Raw genomic sequence first — 23,309 nt, forward strand, 5'->3', positions numbered from 1 at the left:
GTCACCCAAAAGGCTGCTGGCAGGCTGTTGCATCACCCAGGGTGACTTTCCCCGGGTCCTTCAGCCAGACCGTGACAACCCAGGGCAGGTGGCAGAGCCCAAGGTGCCTCCTGACAGCTCAGCCAGGGTGCAAAGCCCAGGACAAAGCAGAGCATCCTGCTCTGTGCCCATGGGGATTTGCAACCCCCCTGCCAGGTCCCTGGGTGCTGCAGGAGCTTCCCCCAAGCCCTGCAGGTCCTGACACTCACAGGGGGTCCTTTCCTCTCTCTTGGGAACCAGAACCCAACCACACGTTGGCACCAGGACCCAGGGCAGTTTTGCTGGGGGGGGTTTTGCATCCTCTCTCCCTGCCCCACTGGGCACCAGCTTGGCAAGAGCCATCCTTGTCCCAGAGGGCTGGGTGGAGAGGGGTTCAAACCAGAAAGCCTCTGGGAAACTCCCCAGGGACAGAGCTGGGGACAGAGACCCCTTCCTGCCCACAGACGTGTCAACTGGAGACTCCTGGAATGGGTTGGAAGGGACCTTACAGTCTGAGCTGGGCAGGGACCCCTCCCCAGGGTGCCCCCAGCCCCATCCAACCTGGGCTGAGACCCTGCCAGGGATGGGGCAGCCACAGCTTCCCTGGGAAACCTGGCACAGGGGCTCAGCACACTCACACCAAAGAGCTGATTCCTAGTGTCTGATTTACCCTGTTGTGGGAAAAAGCCAAGAAAACCCCAAAAACCCCACCCTGAGGCTCTGTGGTCACAAGGAAGCCCAGGAGAGTGTGGTGATGTCTGGATTATGATGATGTTTGGAGTGTGGTGATGTCTGGAGATCATCAGCTGCTCTACAAGAAGGAAAACTCACCAGGTCTGCTCCATTTTTCAAGACACTGGGAACTCACAACCTGCATCTATTCTCTAGGGAGGCACCAAACCCACCTCAATTGCTTGACAGAATATAAATATATAGGAAAAAAAAGTCCTATCTAGAAAAAAAACCAAACGAAATCAGACTGCAAGTATTTAGCTGAGAGTGGGGCAGAGGAGGGGTCAGACTCTGCCTGGGACAGATGGCAAGCCAGAGGTTTCTCTTTGGCCTCTCCAGACCCAGGAGTGGGGGCCACGCACAGGCACTGGTGGGAGTGGGACTGTCAGGGAGAGAGGGAAGAGCTAGGAGGGGCTTTTCCAGGCTCCGTGTCACCATTCCCAGCTTCTCCAGCAAGCAGGTCCCCACAGGACCCCCTTCTCCCTCAGCCCCTGGTGCTGAATCTGTCTGGTTTGGGTGATTTGCATCCCAACCTCCCCGGTTTTGTCCTTCTCAAGCACAGGGTGTGAGCTCCTGCTAAGGCAAGGGCATCAACCGCCTTCATCTTTTCTGTTTAATGATATTTATCCCTCATCACAGGGGAGAGGAATTGGCTGCAGCTCAGTCTGGCAGAAGAGATTGGTGCCAGTTCAAGCATAATCTCACTAAACACACAGATTTTCATTTCCCCCCAAAGTGAACTGTGCTGCATCTGCAGCCCTTGTCCTTGGGACAAAATCTGCTTCCAGCCTCCTGCTGCTGTCACTGCTGGACAAACCCAACTGTCCCCTGCCACCAGGCCACTCTGCAGCTCCTGCTGATGCCACCCAGTACCTGACCCTGGGTAATTTTTGCTTACCCAGCTGTAATCCCCTGCCTGCTCACAGCACTTGCCCCAAGGCAAAGGCTGGGACCACCCCCCTGATTCCCGTGGCTGTTCCCAGCGTTTGGTCCCACGTGGAACCTTGCCTGGATCACTCTGCAGCAAAGACTCCACCCAAGCCCCAAGAAAACTCTTGGACATCACCAACTGGACTTTTCCTCCCTTTGGGGGACTCATCCCATTTGTCTGGAGGAGCTCAATGATCAAACTGAGGCAGCTCTGGCTCTACACCCAGCCCTGGCATCGCGTGGCCAACCCTTGCTCACCCCCTGAAGTCCTCGGGGGTGGGAATTATTCCCCCCTTAGCTGGCAGGCAGCTGCCAACCCCTCCTTGGGGGAAGTCAGGACCATCCCTGCTCCTGCCAGGGCCCTCAGAGGTGGCAGCATTGAAATTCAGCAGCGCATCCTGGCTGCGATTTCACCCCCGCTGCTGTTAATTGCTGGAATATCAGGCAGGCTGATACAGTGATTATTTGTAGACATTTATACCATCCCGGGCCATCTTTTTTTATAACTTTATTTCATTTTCTGCTGTTTACTCAAAGTACTTTTATCACAGCAGGCTGATAGTCTGTGCTTTATTGCCCCGGTGCGATTGCAAGGAGCCGGCGCGCAGCGCACTCCCGCGCACGTATAAATATTTGAACAGCAAAAAAAAAAAAGGGAAAGAAAGAAAGAAATAAAAAAAAGAAAGTCTGTCTGATTTGCACCGGGGCAGGAATAAATTAAAACAAATAATACCACTAGAGGGACCTTCCCTCTGCTCGGCGGCACTGGGGAGGTCACACACCAAGTCCTGGGGAGGTCACACACCAAGTCCTGGGGAGGTCACCCAGACCCCAGCCAGCAGGGATGAACAACCCCCCCCTACACACACTCAAACCCAGACCCCTTCCCCAGGCTGCTGAGCAGCCCCCAGCCCAGCACCCTCCCCCCCCCTCATTTTAGTGCTGAGCATCACTCAGATAATTCCACTTGAGCGCCAATGCCAGGGTTGGGTTTGGTGGGTCGGGACTGGAGTTGTTTTAATGAGTTTTGTGGGGTCCTTGGCATTGGGTCCCCACACAGCATGGTGGCTTCAAAGCCCTCCTCTGTGTTCTGCTTTTCTCTGCCCCTCTGGCTTTTCACCCCGCGTGTGAATAGTCGAGGGGGGGAGCGAAAGGCGCCGGACTTAGAAAGTAAAAAAATCTCCAGGAAGGGGAGGGGGGGGGAAATGGAGGCAAACACAGGAGCTAATTTAGGCAGACATAGCTGGTGGTGTTTGTGGTTGTCCCTGACAGCGCTGCTGACTCCAAAGCACCTGTGTTTGCTCACCAGCTTTCCCCAATCTGCTAGAAAATGGCCCGAGCATGTCACATGGCAGGCAGATAGCCCCAGCGCCATGGGAATCAAAAAGCCTGAGCTTTTAGCAGAGTTAATCATTAATGCTCCTTTTCTTTGTCCCATTCAGGAGTGCTGACAAGCGCTTTGATATTTCATATTTGCCATCGGGTCAGCAGCAGCCATGCCCAGGTACTAATGAGCAGCCTGGCCCAGCCTCTCCCAGGTTCCCCATCCCCACATCCCTCTGCTCCCAGAACCCTTTCCCAAAAGGAGACCTCCTGGGCTTGGACACCCAGGAGCTTCCTCTGCTCCCGGCCTGGGGGCTCTTCCAAGATGCACCCTTTGGGGTAAAACCGAGGGGGTGACACATCTGAGACGTCTGAACCCAGTGCTTTGTGCTCCTCAGCAGCTGTCAGCGTGTGTGTGTGAGCACTTTGGGGCTGAGCAAATAATCCCTGGAGAATAATGTATGGATGGGGAGGAATGCCGAGCACCTCCTCCCCCCCTGTCCCCCCCCAACCCAGTCTCACCCAGGGGCTTGGGTGTTTTCTGCATTTTTTTTTTCTCCATCAAACTGTTTGCCCAGGGTCCGATTCTTCCAGGTGTTGGGGAGTTTCAGGACCTCCAGCACTTCAAGATGGGGCTTAAGAGGAGAGCAAATGGTTTCCCCTCCCAAGCACAGCCCTAAAGGCACCAGCAAATGGTTGGGCTTTCCCTGCCTGAACAAATGAAATGTATTTGTCAGTGCTGGTTTGGAACAGAAACCCCAATTCTGCAGCAGAAAGGCCAAGGGGGTGCCCAGGCCACCCTAAAGCTGCCAAGCTTGGAGGTGCTTAAGCTTCCCCCTTGGGTCCCTCCAGCAGGGAGGTGGAACCACACCAAGGGGCTTCCTCAGCCTTTATCCCTCCATCAGCTGTGGAAACCCAGCTGATCCCACCTGGAAACCCCCAGTGCCTCAGGATTCTGCACCACAGCTCATGGGCCAATGGCCACCAACCACCCCACCTGGGCTACCACACGAGTGAAGCAGCAAACGCTTCCAACCAAGCAGCCCTGCAGCTGGGAAGTGCATCAAATGCCAAACCTAATGAGCAATTAAATTATCCCTCAGGAAAAAATATCTCCACCTGCCCGCTCCTCTCTAGATGCCATTATTTATCACTGAAAAGCCAGATATTGGCTATTTCTTCAGCTGGCCTGGCCAGCCTGGGTGATGGGCACGTTCCCTTTCCTCCCCCAAGCCCTGTGGCACCCAGCACCCACACCACCTGCAGAACTGATGGTTCAGGGGCCTCACTACACGAGGTTTCACCCCACAAGACACAAAATACCCAATCCAGGTGGAGGGTGCTCTCAGGATATTGGTGACCTTGGCAGCTTCTCCAGCCATGGCTCAATCCTATAGGAATCCCACAGCACCAAGGCTTTCAGGCTCCTTCAATGTCCTTGAGAACTTTATCTCTGTGAGTCACCATGAGCTGCCCTTTACAAATCTGGGACATTTGAGGGAGTTTCCTCTTTGATCTGAAAAAAATCCTGGCACAAAGAGCTGGTGGCCCAGCCCCACATTCCTCTGGTGGCTTTGGGGTGTGCCAGGCTCATGAGGAACATGGCAGCTGAGCTCCCTGGGCCAGGACCCGCTCCAGGAGAAACTTTGGGTGCCTCACACCTTCTGAGGGCAACTCCTCACCTCCCAGTGTCCAGCAGAGGGGAGAGGTTGTCGGGTACAACAGCTCCTGGCTTTGGGACCGGTCCCTTTCTGGGCACACACACCCCAGACCCAACGCTCCCAGGGCACACATCCCAAAGCCAGAGCAGCCCAGGGCCATGCCAAGCACACGGGTACACATCCCGGAGTCACAGCAAGCCCAGGGCCACCGTGCACCTGGTAAACACTGGAACTTTGCAGCCCCAAGGCCACCTCCAGCTTTGATCTCTGGAAAGGTCCAGGTGGGTTCAGCTCTTGTGCAAGAAGAGCTCGGGAGCGACGTGGAACACGGCCCCAAAGCCTGGTGCTCGGCAAAGGGGCAGCTGGGAGCCCTCCGAGGCCCTGACACCACACTGAGGACAGGCTCTGCAGAGCTCTGCTGTCCTGGGGAGCTGCACACACCCTCACCCCCCAGCCAAGGGGTGAAAGACCCAGGGTGAACACACTCACAGCCACAGCTCCTGCAGCCCTGGCTCCCAGAACCAGGTCAGGGTTGGTCCCCCCACTCCCTTGGGCTCATTTTCTCCTTTTAACTTCTTTTAAAAGAACCAAGTGACCTGGAGGGGGGTACAAGAGGTGGAGGGAAGCCCCGAGGAGCTGCACCACCACGTGGGGACAAAAAACAGAGCCCGACTTGGCTGCTACTCACAGTTGCATCTCCCCACCTTGGAGCCAGCTGCTGCATCCCCAGGGGACGATGATGATGATGATGATGATGATGATGATGATGATGATGATGATGATGATGATGATGCCTGGGCCCTCTTTGTAGGGTGGAGCCCTCCAGGATTGGCCATGATGAGGGGTGGGAAGGGTTGGGTCCCGAGTTTACCCCCCTCCCATCTGCAAAATCTCCTCCTCACTGTGGAGATGAGCAGGGGCCTGGCCAGGCTGCAGCTCCCCATGGCCAGCAGCAGTGTTTGGTTTGAGTCATGTTCTCCAGTGAAAGCCTCCAGAGAGCCCAAGGCAAGGTTTCCATCGCTCTCCCCAGGCTCTGGCTGTGTCCTCCAGCCCAGGGTTGGTGTCCATGCAGGAGGTGGAGGCAAAGCTGGGAGAAGGAACATCACAAAAATGTGGAGAAATGAGTGACCCTGTGGTGTGGGACCAGCCTGGGAGGAGGAGGAGGAGGAGCAGAACCCCCGGGGTGCTGAAGGGCTCCTGGAGCTGGTGGGGAGGAGAGAAATGGGAGGCAGGAGCCAGAGGGGGAGCAGGGCAGAGCTTCCCCTCACCTGGATCATCACCCAGCAAGGAGCCAGGGATGGTCCTGCCCGGCCCCAAAGCTCTGACCTGGGAGACCTTCTCCCCAAGGGTGGGGCTGGGAGGGGAAAATCTTCTCCTTTTAGCCCAGGCTGGGAGGGAAGCTGCTCTCTGTCCCCAGCAGCAGCCAGAGCCCATTCATAATTCCTTCTTTCAATATTTTCCCTTCCCCCCCCGGCGCCGGGTGCACCCCCGGCAGGGGAGGCTGAGGAAGGGGAAACGTTCCTGGAAAAAATCACAAGAGCACTTTCAGGCACAGCAAATCCCCATCCCAAAGCAAACAGGGCAGGCTCTGTCCTGGGGCGGGCAGGGCTCCCCCCACACCTCCTCCTTGACACAGCCCAGGAGGCAGCCCAGGCAGGGGAGGGAAGAGGCCACCGCTGCTCCAGGTGGGAATCCTTGGCTTGCTGGGTGCTCCTCTTCCCAGGCTGGGTGCTGCCGGGCTCTTCAGTCACAAAGCTGTGAATAAATGTGTTTCTTTACCGAGGTGGGTGAGAGCTGGAAAGGGGGGTGAGCACCCAGGGAGCAGGATGGGACCCGTGCCATGGCACGTGGCATGGAAAAGCAGTGTCAGCCCCGCCAGCTGCTCCAGCTTGGCTTTGGTTTTCACTCGAGGGATGAAAAAAAACCTTCCCAAACCCAGCTGCAAGCGCCGGGGGTGAACACACCGCTCCAGCCCCCCAGCTCGGGGTGCAAAGGGAAGGGATGCTCCCCAGCACCCTCAGCATCCATCCCAAAGGGCTGCCCAGCCCCACAAATGAATGTCAGCCCTTCCTAGCAGGGTGGGTGACCTTCCCGGTGACCCGAGGCCACTGGGTTAACCTCTGGTGATAATGAGATAATGAGAGGCTCCGGTGGGTAAATATGCAATTACAGGGGCGGATGGAAGAGGGCAGGGGTGGCCGGGCAGCCGCTGCCACAGCCCAGCACAGCCCCTGGGCACCCTCCTGCTCAATAATGGGGAAGAAAAGCAGCTCTGCCCCCCTGGGGAGGCAGGCCAGGAGCAGACAAGTGCTCAGATGAGTGCCCAGCAGGGCCAGGCCAGTGGGTCAGGAGTGTTTGCTTTGCCTGTCTGCTGGTGTTAACAAGGAGCTGGGGAGGAGGAAGCTCTGGGGAGACCTTGGAGCAGCTTCCAGTGCCTGAAGGGATCCAGGAAAGCTGGGGAGGGACTGGGGACAAGGGCCTGGAGGGATGGGATGAGGGGGAATGGCTTTAAACTGAAACGGGAGATTTAGGTTGGACATTAAGAAGAAATTGTTTGGTGTGAGGGTGCTGAGCCCCTGTGCCAGGTTTCCCAGAGAAGCTGTGGCTGCCCCATCCCTGGCAGGGTCTCAGCCCAGGTTGGATGGGGCTGGGAGCACCCTGGGCTGGGGGAGGTGTCCCTGCCCATGGGGTTGGGACTGGAGGAGCTTTAAGGTCCCTTCCAACCCAACCCATTCCATGATTCTGTGATTCCCCCCAGTGTTCAGTACAGCCCAGAGAGAGGAGAAGGTGAGTGGCAGGGATGGACACGGATCAGGAAGGCCCTGGGTGTGCTCCTCTAAGGGCTGTAACCCTGCTGCTGCACCAGGAGGGGATGGACCTCATGCCACTGACATCAGGGGACTTCAGTACTGGGGGAGCCACAGAGCCACAGCTGTCCCCTCCATCCCACAGCCACCTGCCAGGGCCTCCAGGTCACTCTGTCCCCTCACCTTCACCCCACAGGGTCCTGGCTCATTTTCAGGGGATGTAGGAAGGCATCATCACCCATGGACACAGCACCAACATTTTCCTGGCCGACCCTTTTCTGAGGGGACATTTCAGAGGCAGGAGAGGACACAGGGCTGGGGCATCTCCACCCAACCCCTTGTGACCTGCCACATGGAAACTGGGAGGTGCAAATACACTCACCAGGTACTGGTCTGGGAATGGCACCGGTGCCTGGGTGGATCCCAGTGCCAGGAGATGTGGCCGGAGGCAGGAGGGGCCTCCTGGAACACTTGCAAGTCACACAACCGGGTCCACCAGGGTGTTTGAACACCAGGAGACACCAACAAAAAGCCTCTGGTGGCAGACAAAGTGTCTGTGAACCCCCTCTTTGGGATGGAAGGCAGTGTAGGTGGGGGCTGGGGGCTGGTTGTCCCCCCCTCCCCGCCAGGCTGGCCGGCTCCCCACTGGGCAAACAGGGCTGGGAGAGATAAGGGGTGTGTGTGTGTGTGTGTGTGTGTGTGTGTGTGTGTGTGTGTGTGTGTGCACAGCAGCTCCAACAGGAATTCGGGGCCCAAATCCCTTCCCGACAGCCACCTTCACCCAGCAGAACCCCCCTGGGCTCCTCCATGCAGAGGGGGTGTCCTCCTGCCCCCCCCAGACATCGGGGTACCCATTGGGGACGATGCTCCTGCTGCAGCACTGGGATGCAGGAGGTGACACAGGACATGGAGCCTCCCCCCGGGAAAAATGGATGCTGAGATCATCAGCATCCAGAGGGATGAGCTGGGATTTATCTGGGTTGCAGCAGGGGTGTGGGGAAGGGGGGTGAATCCCCTCGGCAAAGCTGGAGCTGGGCTTCCCCATCAGCCTCCCAGCAGTAAAAGCAGGTTCTGAAATTAATAACAGTGATAGAGAGGGGATTAATCTGCCCGATAAGCAGCCAGCAGCAGGGCTGAACGGGCCCGTGGCTCAAACAAAGGTTTCTGTTGAGTGGGCCCAGGTAGAAGACGGATGGGTTGTTAAACATTGCCAGCATAGCTTGGCTGTGCCATTCCCGGGTCACCCGGGGCTCAGTGCAGCACCTGCTGCCTCCAGCCACCTCCACCCCGCTGCTTATCTCTCCTGCCCTTGCCCAGCTGGAGGTGGTTCTGGGGCTCTGAATGCACCATGCTCCTGCTAAAACCTGCCCCGTGGCCTCAAGGTGTCAAAACCCAATAATAATGATGAAAAAATCCCAGCCCAGCCGCTCTGCAGCAGAAGGAGTCTGAGGGGGGTGGTGCTGACCCCCCCTTTGCCTTCCCCCATCCCAAAGCATCAGGCAAGGTCCAAGGAGGGCTCAACGTGGGCTGAGCAATCAGGACTTTGCCCCAGCCTCTCAACAAGGTTTTTTTCCTAGGGAAGCAATTATCCCTAAAAGCTGGGGGGGGGGGGGGGGTGTGAAATACAGCACCCCCCCCCAAAAAAAAAACCAACAAAAAAAACAAACCAAAACCAAACCAAACCCAAAAAACAAAAAACCCACCAACTGCAGGACCAGAGTGGACTCTGCAAACAAAATCAGCCCCCAGCCTCTCTCATGTCTCCCCAGCAGGTCTGAAAGCACAAGCAGGCTTGGACAGGAAAATCAGGGCAGGTGGCACCAACTCCTCTGCTGCTTCCTCAGCTTCTCTGCTCCTTCATCATCCTCTCTGCTGCTGCTTCATCATCTTCTCTGCTTCCCCCTTCCCCCCAGGAGGGAGACACTGAAGATGGGGGTGTCAGGGCCTCTTCAGCATCAATTCTCATCCCTCCAGAGGGCTGGGCAGCTCAGCCCCATCTATTTTGATTTTCCACCCAGACGGGGTCTCTGGTGTCACCCTGTCTGGGCGTCCCTCCCTTTCCAACCCTTGAACTCCTGGGCTGGTTTCAATCAGCTTTGGCAAGACAATGGCTCTGGGAGCTCCTGAGTCCTCTGAGGGAGGGGAGGGGGGGGTTGTGGACACAGACAAGAGGCTGAGGGGTGGCCACGGGGGAAAATCCCCCTCCCAGAACCCCTCATCCTTCCCAGGAGAGCAGGAGCACGTGAGATGCTCCCCAGGTTTCTCCCCTCACATTTTGGGGGAGGTTTTTTTCCTCCCCTGCCAATCCTCCTGGGTGTTTTTCCCCCCACTTGGACACTTTGCAATCTCTCTCTTTTTTTTTTTGTTTTGTTTTTTTTTTCCCCAGCAGGGCAGACAGGATATCTAGAGGGGGGATAATTAATGGCATTATAACACTTTTTATTACTCTCTCAGGCATGCTAACAGCACCGAGTCACACCGGGGGATTAGGACAGCCAGAAGGACACGAAATCCCTCGGAGGGTTCAGCTGGAGGCAGGTTCTGCAGGCTTGGGGGATGAGGTGCCTGGTGGGCAGCACCCACCTGGGGTACCCCCTGCCAGGCAGCACCCACCTGGGGTACCCCCAGCCCAGGCCCATGCAGGGCTGGGAATTCCCAGAGCCCCAGGGGGGGGCTGTGCCACCCCTCGGGGCTCCCCAGGGATTGTCCCCACACCCCAAACACCTTGGGACAGATCCAGGGTGCACAAACCTCACAGAAACCCCGTGGTGCCTCTGGCTCAGGCTCCTCGGGTGACAGGAGGGAGACAGCAATGAGGTGTAGGAGCTACAACCCCCAAAAAAAGATTTCTTTTTCCCCAAAGGCTGGTTGATATTAGTATTAATATTACTATTGCTAGTATTACTATTATTATTACAATTATTGTTGTTCCTGTTGTGATTATTGTTATCATCATAGTTTTTATGGTTATAATCATTACTGTCCTTAATATAGTTGCTTTTGCTCTTCTAATTTCTATTATTGACACTACTGGTATTATTATTATTATATTGTTATTATTATTATAATTATATTGTTATTATATTATTATTGTTGTTATTGTTATTATTATTATGTTATTGTTGTTACCAATTTTATTATTATGATTTTGGCATTGGAGCAGAGCCCCCTCAGTACAGACAAACCTGGCTTTTTTCTGGATGTTGTCAGGGGGGGTTGTTGGGCCCCTCCCAGGGGCTGGGGCTGCTCCCTCTCCCCAGCTGCAGGCTGCAGCCTCTCCTAGGGAAGAGGAGGATGGAATCTCAGCGCATGGAATCTCCAGACAGAGGGCCACAAGTCACAGCCACTGCTCCTCTCCTGTCATTGCTGCTGGAAGCATCTTCAGTTCACACCAACATCTCCAGGAAAAATAAAGGAAACCACTGGCCCGGGGAGGGGGGATTTGTCCCCTGCTTCCCCCACACTCATCCCAAGGTGACACAATGCCAGCTCCAGCCCTGTCCCAGCCCCATCCAGGCACAGCCGGGTGGGACAGCTCTCTGGGGAGCCCGGGCTACCCCAGCACCCCCTCTCCATCCCCAGCCTCTCCCTGCAGGGACCCCCCGAGCCCCAGCAGCAGAACGACCCAAGGACAGCGGCAGGTCCCCAGCGAGGGGGTCTGGAGGGAACAGACAGGTCCCAGGAGCCAGCTGGGATGCGCTGGGAAATGTGCCCTTGCCCCAGGGCAGAGGAGAGGGCAGCAGCGTGGCCCTGCCAGAGCCCTTCTGCTCCTTTGGAAAAGAAATAAAACCCGAGAGAGGCTGCCAAAGATATTGTTCCGGTGCCTGGGGGCCCTGCCAGGTTCCCGAGCTCCTGCCCCTGGCACTTCATGCCCATTGTTACCGCGGAGCCCCGCAGGATCACCCTGCTTTGAAGTAGGTGAGGCGGGCTCTGCTCTTTCTCTCTCCCTTTTTTCTTTTCTTCTCCAGCCCCCACCCCCCCTCTCCAAGGCCCCAAGGCCAAGTTCAGCCTGGGTGCAGAACTTTCCAAAGCAGCAGGGAGGGAAAATTCGGCAGGTGCCAAGAGACCCCTCCCCGAATTCCCGCTGCACAGGCAGGAGGGGGAGCCAAGCTCCGGCTGCGGGTGGGGATGCTCCGGGGGCTGATGGATGGGTTGAGGGGGTGTTTGGGATGAGGTGGACACCGGCAGTGCCTCTGCCACCGCAAACGTCGGTGCAGCGGGTGGAGGAGAGCTGCCGAGCCTCTGAGCAGCACCTCAGCGGGTCGGGAGGTCTCCATGGGGTGCTCTGCCCACCCATCCCCTGGTGAGCAGCTCTCCTGAGCCACGGGGTCTCCAGTCACTCCCCGGTGGTGGATGTCCCCTCCAGGAATGTCCCCGGAGCCCTCCTGCCCCCAGGACATCCCTCGGGAAGGGGCTGGGGCAGAGCTCCCCGCTCCCCAGCCCACCGACTTTCCCTCCTTCTCCCAGCTTAGGGGTTTTATCCAATTTAAATGGCAAGGATTTTAAATGCCACCTGAGTTAAAAGGCCCTGATTAAAACCGTAGCCTCATCATATTTCTTAAACATGCAGTTGCATTGCTGTATTTACATTAGTGTCAACTTTAATTTAAATTCTGCATAACTATATTTGCTCCCCTAAATTCATTCGCCGGGAACACACGCGCAAATGACTCTGCAGGAGCCTGGGCTCTCTTTGTCCGCGGGGGAGAGGTTCGGGAAGGAGCCCGGGAGCGGCGGGCGCTGTCATTCCGCCTCTTGACCGTCTCCCTAATTAACCCCGAGGTGCCCCGAGGTGGGACCGAGACCGGCCCGAGGTGCTCGACCACGGCTGTTGGAAGGGCTGCTCCAGCCGAGCCCCCAGGACTTCTTCCTCCCCCCTTCGGGTTGGGCTGGTTTTGGGGCGAATTGTCTCTGTTTAGGGGGTGGCTCTGCAGCTGTCAGGCAGGATGCTGGGAGGGGATACGGCAGAGCCTAAAATGGGCACCAGCATCAGGCTTTAATACTGTGCCTTCGAAACGGAAAGCAGATCCGATGAGCCTGGTGGGTCCCTTCCAACCGGAGATATTCCATGAAATTAAATAAAATGGGGCACCCCGTCTGCCAGGGGTGATCAGCCCCCTGATTAGGGATGATCAGACCCCTTGGGCGTAAAAATTGTGCTGCTGGGAAGATACAAAACATTTTTTTCTTGCAGGCTCACCTGGCCAGGTCCTTCTGGGCCACTCGTGATGAGTTTGTCTCACGGAGGCAGCAGGGGACAGGCCGGGCCAAGTGCTCGGTGACTTTGGGGACACGTGGGGTCCGCTCGGAAGGCAGCGCAGAGACAATAGGAACCCTCCTGCTTTTCATCCCGTCCTCCTGACCACCCACCAGGGAAGAAAGGAAGGGGAGGAAAAAAAAAAAAAAAAAAAGTAAAAAGAAAGAAAAAGAAAAAAAAAAACAGCAAAAAAAAAATCCCCGTGTGTTTGTGGTATTTCTGGGGGGGGCTCCTCCAGGTGTGCTCAGGGGCTGCAGTGCCTGGGCAGGCAGCTCCTCCAGTCCTCCCCCTTTTGCCTTTGCACCTCGTAAAACCCTTTCAAGCCATATAAACCTCCTGACGTGAGAAGCGGGCAGTGCACCCACCCCCCACCCCCCCCACACCGGTTCCCAAAACCCACAGCCCGGGGGTCGGGGGAAGAGCAAAAAACAGCAGCACATCCCGGTGGGCACCGCCGAGCCCGGCTGCACGCACATCCCGCTCGGTTTTAATCCCAGGAGCTGCCAGCAAGGACAGCCTGAGGGCAAAGCAGAGGGGTCTGGGGGGTTATAGGGGAGGGAGGGTTTGGGGATGGGGAACGGAGGTGAGAGCCTGCAGCCCTGCCCCTGCCAGGGGGTGCTGTCAAGCCTTGCCCATGGCTCAGCAGGTAGATCCCCAGGCTGTGCTGCAAGGCTGTGCCAAGAAAACCCTCCAGGCTCCTCGTGCCCTGCAAAAATCGGGAATAACGGCATTTGGGAGCTCCAGCTGGCCATGGCATCCTCCTCCATCCCCTGGAGCGTAGCAGTCCCGCAGCCGGCGCCGCTCGGTGCCCAGCAGGATGCTCTGCGGGAAGGGGACACCTGCCTGGGGTCCTCTCCCAGCCAAACATCCCCCTGGGACTCGTCGGGAAAGGGGAGAGCTGGGCAGGGGACAGGGAGGGGTGGTGACCACAGGGGCTGCCCGGGAAGGGCTTCCCAACCAGCTCCAAAGCGGGAGGGAGACGCGGGGAGGGATGGATCGGCTGCTGGGTGGCTCTGGGGGTGAAGGCAGCACCCTCCGGGGGGCAGGAAGATCCAGGGGGGGATCCAGCAGGATTGGGGTGCCGGGGGAAGGCCTGGCTCAGCCCCCGAGCCGCAGCTGCGCTCTTATCTGGCCGGAGGAAGAGGCCGAACAACAAAAGGGGCTAAGAAGCAGGGTTGATGCATGGGAAAGCCATTGGGCGAGCATTGTGGCTGCCCTTCTGCTGAGCAAATAGTTCAAACTGTTCATTCCCATCTCCTATTCTCCTCCTGGTACATTGTTTGTGTCCTTGCATTTCATTCTGCGAGGAAGATTGCTCTCTGGGCCTATAAGCAAACAGTCCAGAAAAGAGCCAACTATCCTCTCCTTTTCCCTGGAGAACTAGCATTTTTATTTCAGCTCCAAGCTGTCAAAGAGCTGGAGAGTTTATGTCAGTATCCTGAATTAATTGCTTTAAGCTGGAGCAGCCTACACCAGCCACCAAATGTCCAGAAGATGTTTATTAATAATGTTTCCTCTAGGTTTTTGGGGTTGGTTTCATTTTGTTGGGGGGTTTTGGTGTGTTTTTTCCCTTTTTTTTTTTTTTTTTTTTTTTTGTTCCAAGCTGCTCTCTCACGTACAGTGCCCTCTATTCGACGGTGGTGAAATGAAAGCTGCTTATAGGGAATTAATAAAATCTCCCGAGGTATTGTCAGACCCGGAGCTCACCACGTCGGCACGGCCGGCGGCTCGGAAATCTCCCGTTAGGACTTTTGGGGAATGAGAGGGAGGAAGATGAATTGCTTGGAGGGATGGAGAAGGAAGCGAGCCCTTGTTTAAACACAAATATCTTCGGTAATTAACAAAAGTGGCAAGGAAATTACTGGCGAGGAAAAAAAAAAAAAAAAAAAAAAAAAAAAAAAAAAAAAAAGGGAAAACACATGAAAGGTAAATGGTTTTGTGTTTAAACATGATATATTTTAAAGTGTTCCCCAGTGTGAAAGTCCCTGTTTAAGGGAATGGAGTAATAAACCAATTTATATACCAATAGAAAGTCGAGATCCTGAGTGCCTTTGTGTAAATTTTCCACTTGACTTTTCATTATCTACCTGAACAAAATCAATCTATATGTATGGGATCAACATGCAATATGAGAGATAAAAGACGAAATAAATGTGCTTTGCATATCCCGCAGATAACAGCCCCGGCTCCCGGCGCTGCCTCCTCTCCAGGCAGATGCATTTTAGAAAATAAATCATTTTTGCAAAGGGAAAAAAACCAAAAGAGGGCAAAGCAGAGTGGTGCTTCTTAAGTGTTTACTCCCTCGCTTGAAATATCGATCCTGTCAAATGAGCAGTGGTTAATAAGTAACTCGGGGAAAATCTGCCGGCTCCCTCTGCAGCGCAGCCCCGGTTCCCGGCCGGCAGAGCCCGAACCTGCGGGACCTGGGCAGAGCCTCGGGACCCTTTGTGGGATGGGGTGGGTTAAAAGGAAGGCGACGGAGCGGGGACAGATCTCCGCACCCTGCAGGAAGCCCTGAAACCCCAGAGAATTTCGGCAAACCCTGTTGCATCCCAACCCCCTTGCCCGTCCCTCCTGGGCTCACCTGCGGACGGAGCATCCATCCCACCGCGTCTGCTGCTTACACCTCGGGACAGCTCACCCTGCCCCTTCCTCACCCCAAATATCCCCCCTTGCACCTGAGGAAACAGCATTGCCCTCAGCTGGGGCATCAGCTCTGCCCAATTGAGTTAATTGCGCAAAGCTGGGCACGTTGCTGCGGTCGGGAGGGAAGGACGCGGCACACACACAAACACAAAAATTAAAAAAAAAAAAAAACAAAAAAACAAAACCAATTTTTTTTTTTTTTTTTTTTTTTAACAAACAAAACAGATTTTGCTCAAGCAGCCTCAGCCCCCCAGCACAGCCAGCAGATGCTGGGTTAAGAGCAACTAAAAATCCTGTCTGCAGTGCTAAAACCTGGAGCAAGGGCCTGTCCCTCCAGTTTGGGTGACTTCTCCCTCCACCCATCCACCCCTTCTCCTTCTCACACTTGGCTTTTTGCTTTCACAAAGCTCTCCTGGTTTCAGGGATCCCATCACGAGCTGGGGGAATAGCACCCTCTTTTTTTTATGTGTTCTTTACGGTCAGGTGAAGAGACAGAAACTCCTTATGTGGGCTTGGTGGGTTGTTTTGCTTTTTTTTTTTTCCCTTTAGTAACAGGATATAGAAAAGGTTAAGAGGCACTTGAGCAGACACAACCCCCTCCCGGGAACGGGGGGGGGGTTCTTATTTCTGCAGAAACCCCGGCAGCAGCCGCTCCTGTCGCCCTGGTTGATGTATTCCCCCTCCCAGCACCCTGGGGCCAGGGGCCAGCACCTGCCTCCCATGGGTTTATTTCTGGGAAGGCCTCTCCCTGTCTCCTGGCAAAATGCTGAGGGGTTGCGTGTGGGCACTTCCCTGGCTCGGGCGTCTGATTTTTCCTATCTTTACCCAAATAAGGCTCTGTGCAGATTTTTTGGTTTCCCTTCTCCCTCTAGAAACACAGAGAAGGAGGGGAGCGACGAAGGAGGGAAGGGGGAAAGGAGCTGAAACAAACAAACAAAAAACCAAACCAGGGACGAGCCGGTGACTTTCCAGCCCGAAGAGTTTGTCTCGGTGCCCCCGAGAAACCCGCGCTGCCTTCGGCTCAACATCTGCAGCTATTTTATGAGTTTGCTCATGATGGCTGCGATAGGACCCAGGGGTGACAGAAAGTCCCTTTTTGAAACGAGCTTCACCTTCTGCCCCCCTCCCCTCCTTCCACTGCCTCTCCCCCCACGTCCGGGACAGGGGAAGGGGGGGAAGCTCCAAGGTAACAAAGCTGTGGTGTAGGAAAGGGTTCAATCACCGCTTTCGGGAGGGATTTTTGGCTGCTGGAGCTTGTCCTCCTCCCCAAAGCCCTTCCCGAGCTTGTTCTTAGCGTGACAGCAACCTGCACCCCCCCAAAAATCCAATGGCTCGAACGAGGGACACAGCGGCACGCAGCCCCCGCCGAGTTTAAATATATTCATATTTAATTAATATTAAATAAAATAAACAATATTAAAATAAATGAAGGCGAGGGTAAGGTAAGGGCGGCTTCTCTGTCGGGGACAAGCAGCATTCCAAGGGCTCCAAAATCCTCCAACATCGGTGCCCTCGGTACAGGGGAAATAAAATCAGCACATTTACACTCCCCGGGTGTCGGTGCCCGGCGGTCCTTTTCCTGCCGCGGAGGGATGGGATTTGTTCTTGTTCCTGTTTCTGTGGGTCAAAAACCTGGAGAAAGCCCCCGTGGTTCGTAAAACCCCAGCCCTGGCAGGTGGAGGTCCTGCTGCTGTGGGTAGGGTGGGGAGGGAAGGAGGGGATGTGAGGAACTGTTGGAATCTGGGAGAGGAAGGGAAAGGAAGGAGAAATAGGAAAAGAAAGGGAAAGAGAAAAGAGGGGAAGAAAATGGGGGAAAATCAGGAAAGGAAGAGAAAAATTGAAAGAAAAGGAGGGAAAGGAAAGAAAGGAAAAGAAACGGGAAAAAAAAAGAATGGAGAAAAAGTTAAAGAAATTAGGAAAAAGCAAAGAATTGGGAGAAAGGAAAAGAAAGGAGGAAAAAGTAAAGGATGGCAGATGAGGAAAGCAAGAAGAAAAAAAAGGAAAGAAAGGAGGAAAAAGGAAAGAAACTGAAGAATTTGATAGAATGGTTAAAAGGGGAAGATGGGAAAGAAAAAGGAAAAAATGAAGAATAGGAAGGGAAAGGAAAGGAAAGGAAAGGAAAGGAAAGGAAAGGAAAGGAAAGGAAAGGAAAGGAAAGGAAAGGAAAGGAAAGGAAAGGAAAGGAAAGGAAAGGAAAGGAAAGGAAAGGAAAGGAAAGGAAAGGAAAGGAAAGGAAAGGAAGAAAAAAAGAGAGCGAAATAGGAAAAGAAAAGAAATTGAAAAAGGGCAAAGGAAGGAAATGTAAGGGAAAGAAATGAGGAAACGGAAACATTGAAATGAAAGAAAGAAAAAGGGAAGGAAGGAAAGGGCGAGAGACTGGAAAAAGGGGAAGGGAAGGTGGAGAGGAGAGGAGCCGGGAGCAGGAGGGGCAGGGGGATGCTGCTGCCCCCCAGCCCGCACCAGTCCTGCCCGCAGCCCCCCCGCTGTCCCGCACACGCCTGTGCAAACAATCCCCCCCCTCCCCACGCCTCCGAGGAGCCGCCTCCGCCTCATTTGCGTTTTTTAAAAACTTTTTTTTTTCCCTACATGCAATTTCACGCCCGGTTGCACCTGCAAACATAACGGGCTGGCGGAGCCGCCGCCCCCAGCCCCCCCGAGCCTCTGCCCCGCCGGCAGCCCAACCCCGAGCCCCTCCCGCAGGTTCCCGGCCTGTTGCGAGCCCGTTTCATTAGCCCTGCCTCACCCCTGCTCGCCACACGGCCTGGGAGGGCGGGCCCTGAGGGCAGCAGGAGCTCAATAAACAGCTGTCTGTCCATCCATCCATCCACCCATCCACCCACCCATCAATCCCTGCATCCATTCCCGCATCCCTCCATCAATCCCTGCATCCATCCCTCCATCTCTTCATCATTCCCTCTATTGACCCCTCCATCCATTCATCCATCCCTCCATCCACCCCCCCACTCATCCATCCATCCATCCACCCATCGTTCCATCAATCCCTCCATCCATCCATCAATCCACTTATCCATCCACTAGTCCCTGCATCCATCCCTCCACCTCTTCATCACTCCCTCTATTGACCACTCCATCCATCCCTCCATCCCTGCATCCATCCCTGCATCCATCCATCCATCCCTGCATCCATCCATCCATCCATCCATCACTCCATCCATCCATCACTCCATCGATCCTTCCATCCCTCCATCTCTCCATCCCCTCATGCATCCCAAACAACACCCCGGGCTCCCTCCACTTGTTCCCATCCTCCCGGTGCCCTCCCGGGTGCTCAGACAGACATCGGGACGGCGGGTCAGCCCCCTCGGACAGCCAAACCCCCCCCCAAAGCCCTCCCGCCTGGCGCTCAGGGGTACTCCGCAGCCCCTCTGCCCCCAGGACAGCCCGACACCCCTTCCCTCCGGGGACACAACTGAGGAAGAATCGGGAAAAATAAAACACACACACACACAAAAAAAAACCCCCACAAACTCAAGAAAGCACCCCAAAACAAAAAACAAACGAACTCCACAAAAAAACCTGATTGCAATCCCCAGCTGGATTGGTGGGGGTTTTTTCCTTTTAATTTTTTAATTTTTTTTTTATTCTTAAAATTTTTTTCTATTTTTCTTTTTTAAAATATATATTTTTTAATTTTATGTTTTGGTTTTGTTTTATGTTCTTTTCCAATAAAAACGCCTCCCTATCCAATTCCCCTCTCTCCCTCCGGCCTCTTCCTCCCCTCGGGCTCAGGCGGGACAGAACTGTTTCGTTCGCCACCCTGAGAGCCTGAAAGCCTCAAACGAACCCGGGACTCTCCTCCCCATCCCCGTCGGCTCCTCTGGTGACCGAAGTCCCCGTAAATAAGAACCCTCCAGACTCCGCATCATCCTTTAATATTGATTTATTTTATTTTTAAGGTCGGGCAGGGAGGTAACAAACTTCGAACGATTTTTTTTGTTGTTGCGTTGTTTCTTTTCCCCCTCTCCGCCCCTTTTCCATCCTCTTCCCTACCTGGTTTTATGTGGTTTTGGGATTAATCTAAGCGCGGAGCAGAGCGCGGATTTTACCCGGCCGAAATATAGGATTAGGACTATTTCTAGAAGAAAGAGGATAGTGTCAACTGCCTTTAGCCTGCAATAGTCTAAAGCAGAATTACAGCTTGTAAAATAGGTCTCCATCAGTTTCCCAGGAGACGAGTTAAGCCCTACTTGGGTGTTCCAGCTCTTTTTAGAACCACCAATAATTAGACTCATCTCACCCCCGAGTTGTCCGGTTTGTTGCTGGTTGGGGTTTTTTGTTTGTTTGTTTGTTGTTGGTTTTTTGGTTGGTGGTTTTTGGTTTGGTTTTTTTTTTTTTTTTCTTTTTTTTGGTTGGTTCTTTTTGGGTTGTTTTTTCTTTTTTGGGGGGGGGTTTGGTTTTTTTTTTTGGGGGGGAGAAGGCGTTGTGTGCGGGGCTTTTTTGGGTGTTATTGGTTTGGTTTTTGTTTTTTTTTAAAGACAAATAAACAAACAAAAAAACCCCCACATAAATAAATGCAATATTTATTTTATTTTTTGCCGCCGGTCAGGGCCTGACACCTCCGGTTCCCTCCCCGGGGAAGGAGTAAAGCTGGGGAGGGGCGTTGGGTGCCCAAAAACCTGCCCCAAGCTCCTGGGGGGTTTGAAGGCTTTAGAGCTATTGCTGCAGGTCATTAAGCACCCCAAAAGTGCCTTTGCCTCCCTCTCCCTGCAGATGAGAAATAAGGGGGGGCGGGGGGGAAGACATATAAATGGCATTAAACCCGGCTGCATCAGCGCTCATCTGGGGGCTCAGCCCCTCAAAATCCTTTACCCACCCTTCAGAAAACCAGCCGGGGCCAGGGGGTGTGAGTCCCACCCTCTCGAAAAATAAAGCTGCATTTTGGGGGAATTCAGGGCCGGAACGGAGCCAGGGAAGAGAATAATGATAAAAATAATCAGGAATCACGGGAAGGACGGGAATGGCCCCAGCCACCCGTCTCCATCTCCCCCGCTCCCTGTGCACCGGGGTGACCGGATGACGCGGGTGACCCGGGACCGGTTCTGCCCCGAATTTCTGGGCCCCGTGGGCAGCGCGGGATGCCCTAGGAGGGATGCTCCAGGATGCTGCCCCCCACTCGCGTCCCCCTCCCTCGCCGGAGCGACAAGCGTTTAATGAGAAGTAATTGGCGAGCTCGCCGAGCTGCATTACGAGCGGGCCCGTTATCGATGTTATTAATTATTGAGAGCCCATTAACCGCCCCGCAGCCTTCCCTTTTTTGCCAGGGAACTTCTCACAGCACCGGGGGACGTGTCCCCTCCCTGGCTTTTACCCCAGGTCGTTCCTGCCCCGCGTGGGAGATGTCACTCGTCGCGGGGCGGGCAGAGCGGGACAGCCTCGGGAGGGGATGCCAGCCCGGCTGAAACTCCCGTTTTCCCCTACATCGAGGAATTTTTTTCCCCTTACTCCCTCCCGACAAGTTTGGGGTTTGGGGTTTTTTTTGTTTTTTTTTTCCCTCAATTCTCCTGCCGTTTCTCCCCCACCTCCCCACTGGTTTCCCCATTATTACTTCCCCCCTGCTTCCACCCTTTTCCCCTATTTCCCCTATTCTTCCTCCTGTTATTTCCCTCTGTTTCCATCCTCCTTCCCTCTTATTTTCCCTCTATTCGCCACTATTATTTCCCCCTCTATTTTCCCTGTTTCCCTCCCTATTTCCCCCATTGCTTCCCCGCCTATTTCCCTCCCTATTTCCCCCCTCTTTTACTTTCCCCCCTGTTACTTCCCCCTCTATTACCCCTCTGTTCTTCCCCCTATTTCCCAATTTCCCCACGCCCTTTTTAAAAATTTTCTTTTCTCTTTTTTTTTCTTTCTTTTTTTATTTTTTCTTTTTTTTTCTTCTTTTTTCTTTTTTTTTTTTTTTTTTTCCCCACGCGGGTGTAGGGCCCTGCCCTGCCTATCGGTACCGGCAGCGGCACCGGCAGCCTCCCCGGTGTCACGGCCACGGCAGAAATGTTCCTTTGGCGGGGAGGGACACGGCGTGGGCGCTCCCAACCCGGAACAAAAGAGTGACACAGACCCGAGAGGAGGGGGGGGAAAGGACAACGGGGAGGGGGGAATAAAAAGGCGGAGGGGATTCACGTGGATTTTTGTTACAAAAGTCAAAAAAAAAAAACCAACTCCAAAGTGAAAACCCGAGGAGGAGAGGGATGGGGACTCTCGTCTTACCGAGACACAACGACTCGCCCGGTCGTCAAAAGCTTTTTGGGGCTAAAAGTGGTAGAAACGGGGCTCCGTGCCCGCCCGCCCCCAGCCGCACCCCACTCCTGCCCGAGCTGCCCCCTCGCCCCCTAAATAACGCTCATCGCTTCCTCCCAGCCCCCGGCACCGCGGTTTTAAAACGAGTGGTGGGGCTGGGAGAGGGGCAGCGAGGTCAGGACCCCCCCATCCAAAAAAAAAAAATCATCCAAAGGCGACACGGCGGGGTGCATCCATCCCCCCTGAGGAAGAGGAGGGAGGGAAGGAGGGATGGAAGGTGGGAAGGGGAAGGGCATGGGAAGGACCGGCGGGTGGCACCTACCTGCGCCCCGGCGGCCGGCCCGGCTCTGCGGGGGCCGGGAGCATCCCCGCATTTATTGGAGCTGAGAACCGGGCGACTTGTTGACTTTAGCACAAAGCAAAGATTTCGTTGCCCGCTAGTTTAAAAATGAATATTTTACCAAGATATCGATCAGCTTTATAAAATTCAGTTAAGCACAATGGCTCAAAAGGAGCGGGGTGGGGTGGGGGGGTGAAGGGGAGGAGGTGGGGAGGTGGGGGGGAAGGAAAGGGACGCAATATAATATCTGTGTAAATTTGCTGAAGTATGACGTGGTGTTGAAAGTTTACCCTCCTGGAATTTGGATCTAGATTTCAAACTCTCCCCCCCCCACCCCTTTTTTTTTTTCCTTCCCCCCCCTCCGCTTTTTTTTTTTTTTTCTTTTTTGTTGTTTACTGACTTTGTTTATTCACAGATCACGGTTGCTTAAACCGGCAGAGTTTGGCTGGGGGCGGGCGAGTTGTGAGGGGAGAGAAAAAATGCCCTGGGCGGGGAAGGGGGGGAACATATAAAGAAAAAGAAACAACGTCTGGCCTAGGGAATTTTTTTTTTAATTTTTCCTTTTTTTTCTCCTCTTGCTCCTCAAGTCTCCATCCTGGAGTTTCAGAAAAAAAAAAAAAAAAAAAAAACCGGGGGTAGGAGGGGGGGAAGAGAAGGAACCTGCTGCCGGAGCGGGGCTGGAGCGGCGGCGGGGCCGGGGCTGGAGAGGAACAGCCCGGGTGGAAGAGGAAGGTGAATGGATGGGGAGGGGGAGGTTAAGGGGGGGTGTGAGGGGCACAGCCCCCTCCCCAAACCGGCGGCACCCCCTCGGCCGTGCTCCCTCCCCGCGGGAGCCTTTTATGTGCTAATGAAACACATTGCAATGCCGCGCTGCACAACGTGTGTGTCCTGCCCGTATAGAGACCGGCACAGCTCTGCCTCCGGCCCTCCTGTTGGCCTCGGCTGTTTCGCTTTTCTTTATTTTAGGGGGGAGAGGGGGTTTATTTGGTTTTATTCCCCCCCCCCTCCTCCTCTCCTTCCCTCTCCCCTTTTTCTCTCCTCGCGGACAAATGCGGAATTTTAGGAGTTTGGGGAATTTTTAGGGGAATTTTTGAGTTAGGTTCCGCAAAGCGACATCGGTGTCGGCCGTAGGGAAAAAAAAAAAACAAAAAACCCCAACGCGTGGGAAAAACAACAAGTGTTTGGGAAAAGGGGCAGGAGTATTTTCGGAGGGGGTGTGTGTGTGTAGAAACAAAGAAAAATCAGGACGGTTTTGCTTCCTCGATGGGGTGGCCCGAAGGCTCCGGGGCCGAAGCTTCAGGTTCGGAGTGACCGGGAGGTGTTAAAGGAAGGTAAAAAAAACC

The 23,309-nt window shown here is 54.5% G+C and overlaps 2 long non-coding RNA genes across 3 annotated transcripts; one reads left to right on the forward strand and one right to left on the reverse strand.

Annotated features, from left to right (window-relative positions):
* Positions 1 to 9,893: 9,893 nt before the first annotated feature.
* On the reverse strand, positions 9,894 to 22,138 carry LOC139793891 (uncharacterized). 2 transcript variants are annotated; one of them, XR_011724864.1, is made up of 4 exons: positions 21,949 to 22,138; positions 12,672 to 12,829; positions 10,657 to 10,750; positions 9,894 to 10,019 (listed from the first exon to the last, which is right to left on the reverse strand). It is a non-coding gene; the product is annotated as an uncharacterized lncRNA (long non-coding RNA). The 2 variants fall into 2 exon arrangements; XR_011724865.1 differs by lacking the exons at positions 9,894 to 10,019; positions 10,657 to 10,750 and adding an exon at positions 12,031 to 12,442 and having other exon boundaries at positions 21,949 to 22,136.
* On the forward strand, positions 11,199 to 12,857 carry LOC139793894 (uncharacterized). Its single transcript, XR_011724868.1, has 2 exons — positions 11,199 to 11,389; positions 12,666 to 12,857. It is a non-coding gene; the product is annotated as an uncharacterized lncRNA (long non-coding RNA).
* Positions 22,139 to 23,309: the final 1,171 nt, after the last annotated feature.

The sequence above is a fragment of the Heliangelus exortis genome, chromosome 3 (genome assembly GCF_036169615.1).
Source record: "Heliangelus exortis chromosome 3, bHelExo1.hap1, whole genome shotgun sequence".
Taxonomy (NCBI): domain Eukaryota; kingdom Metazoa; phylum Chordata; class Aves; order Apodiformes; family Trochilidae; genus Heliangelus; species Heliangelus exortis.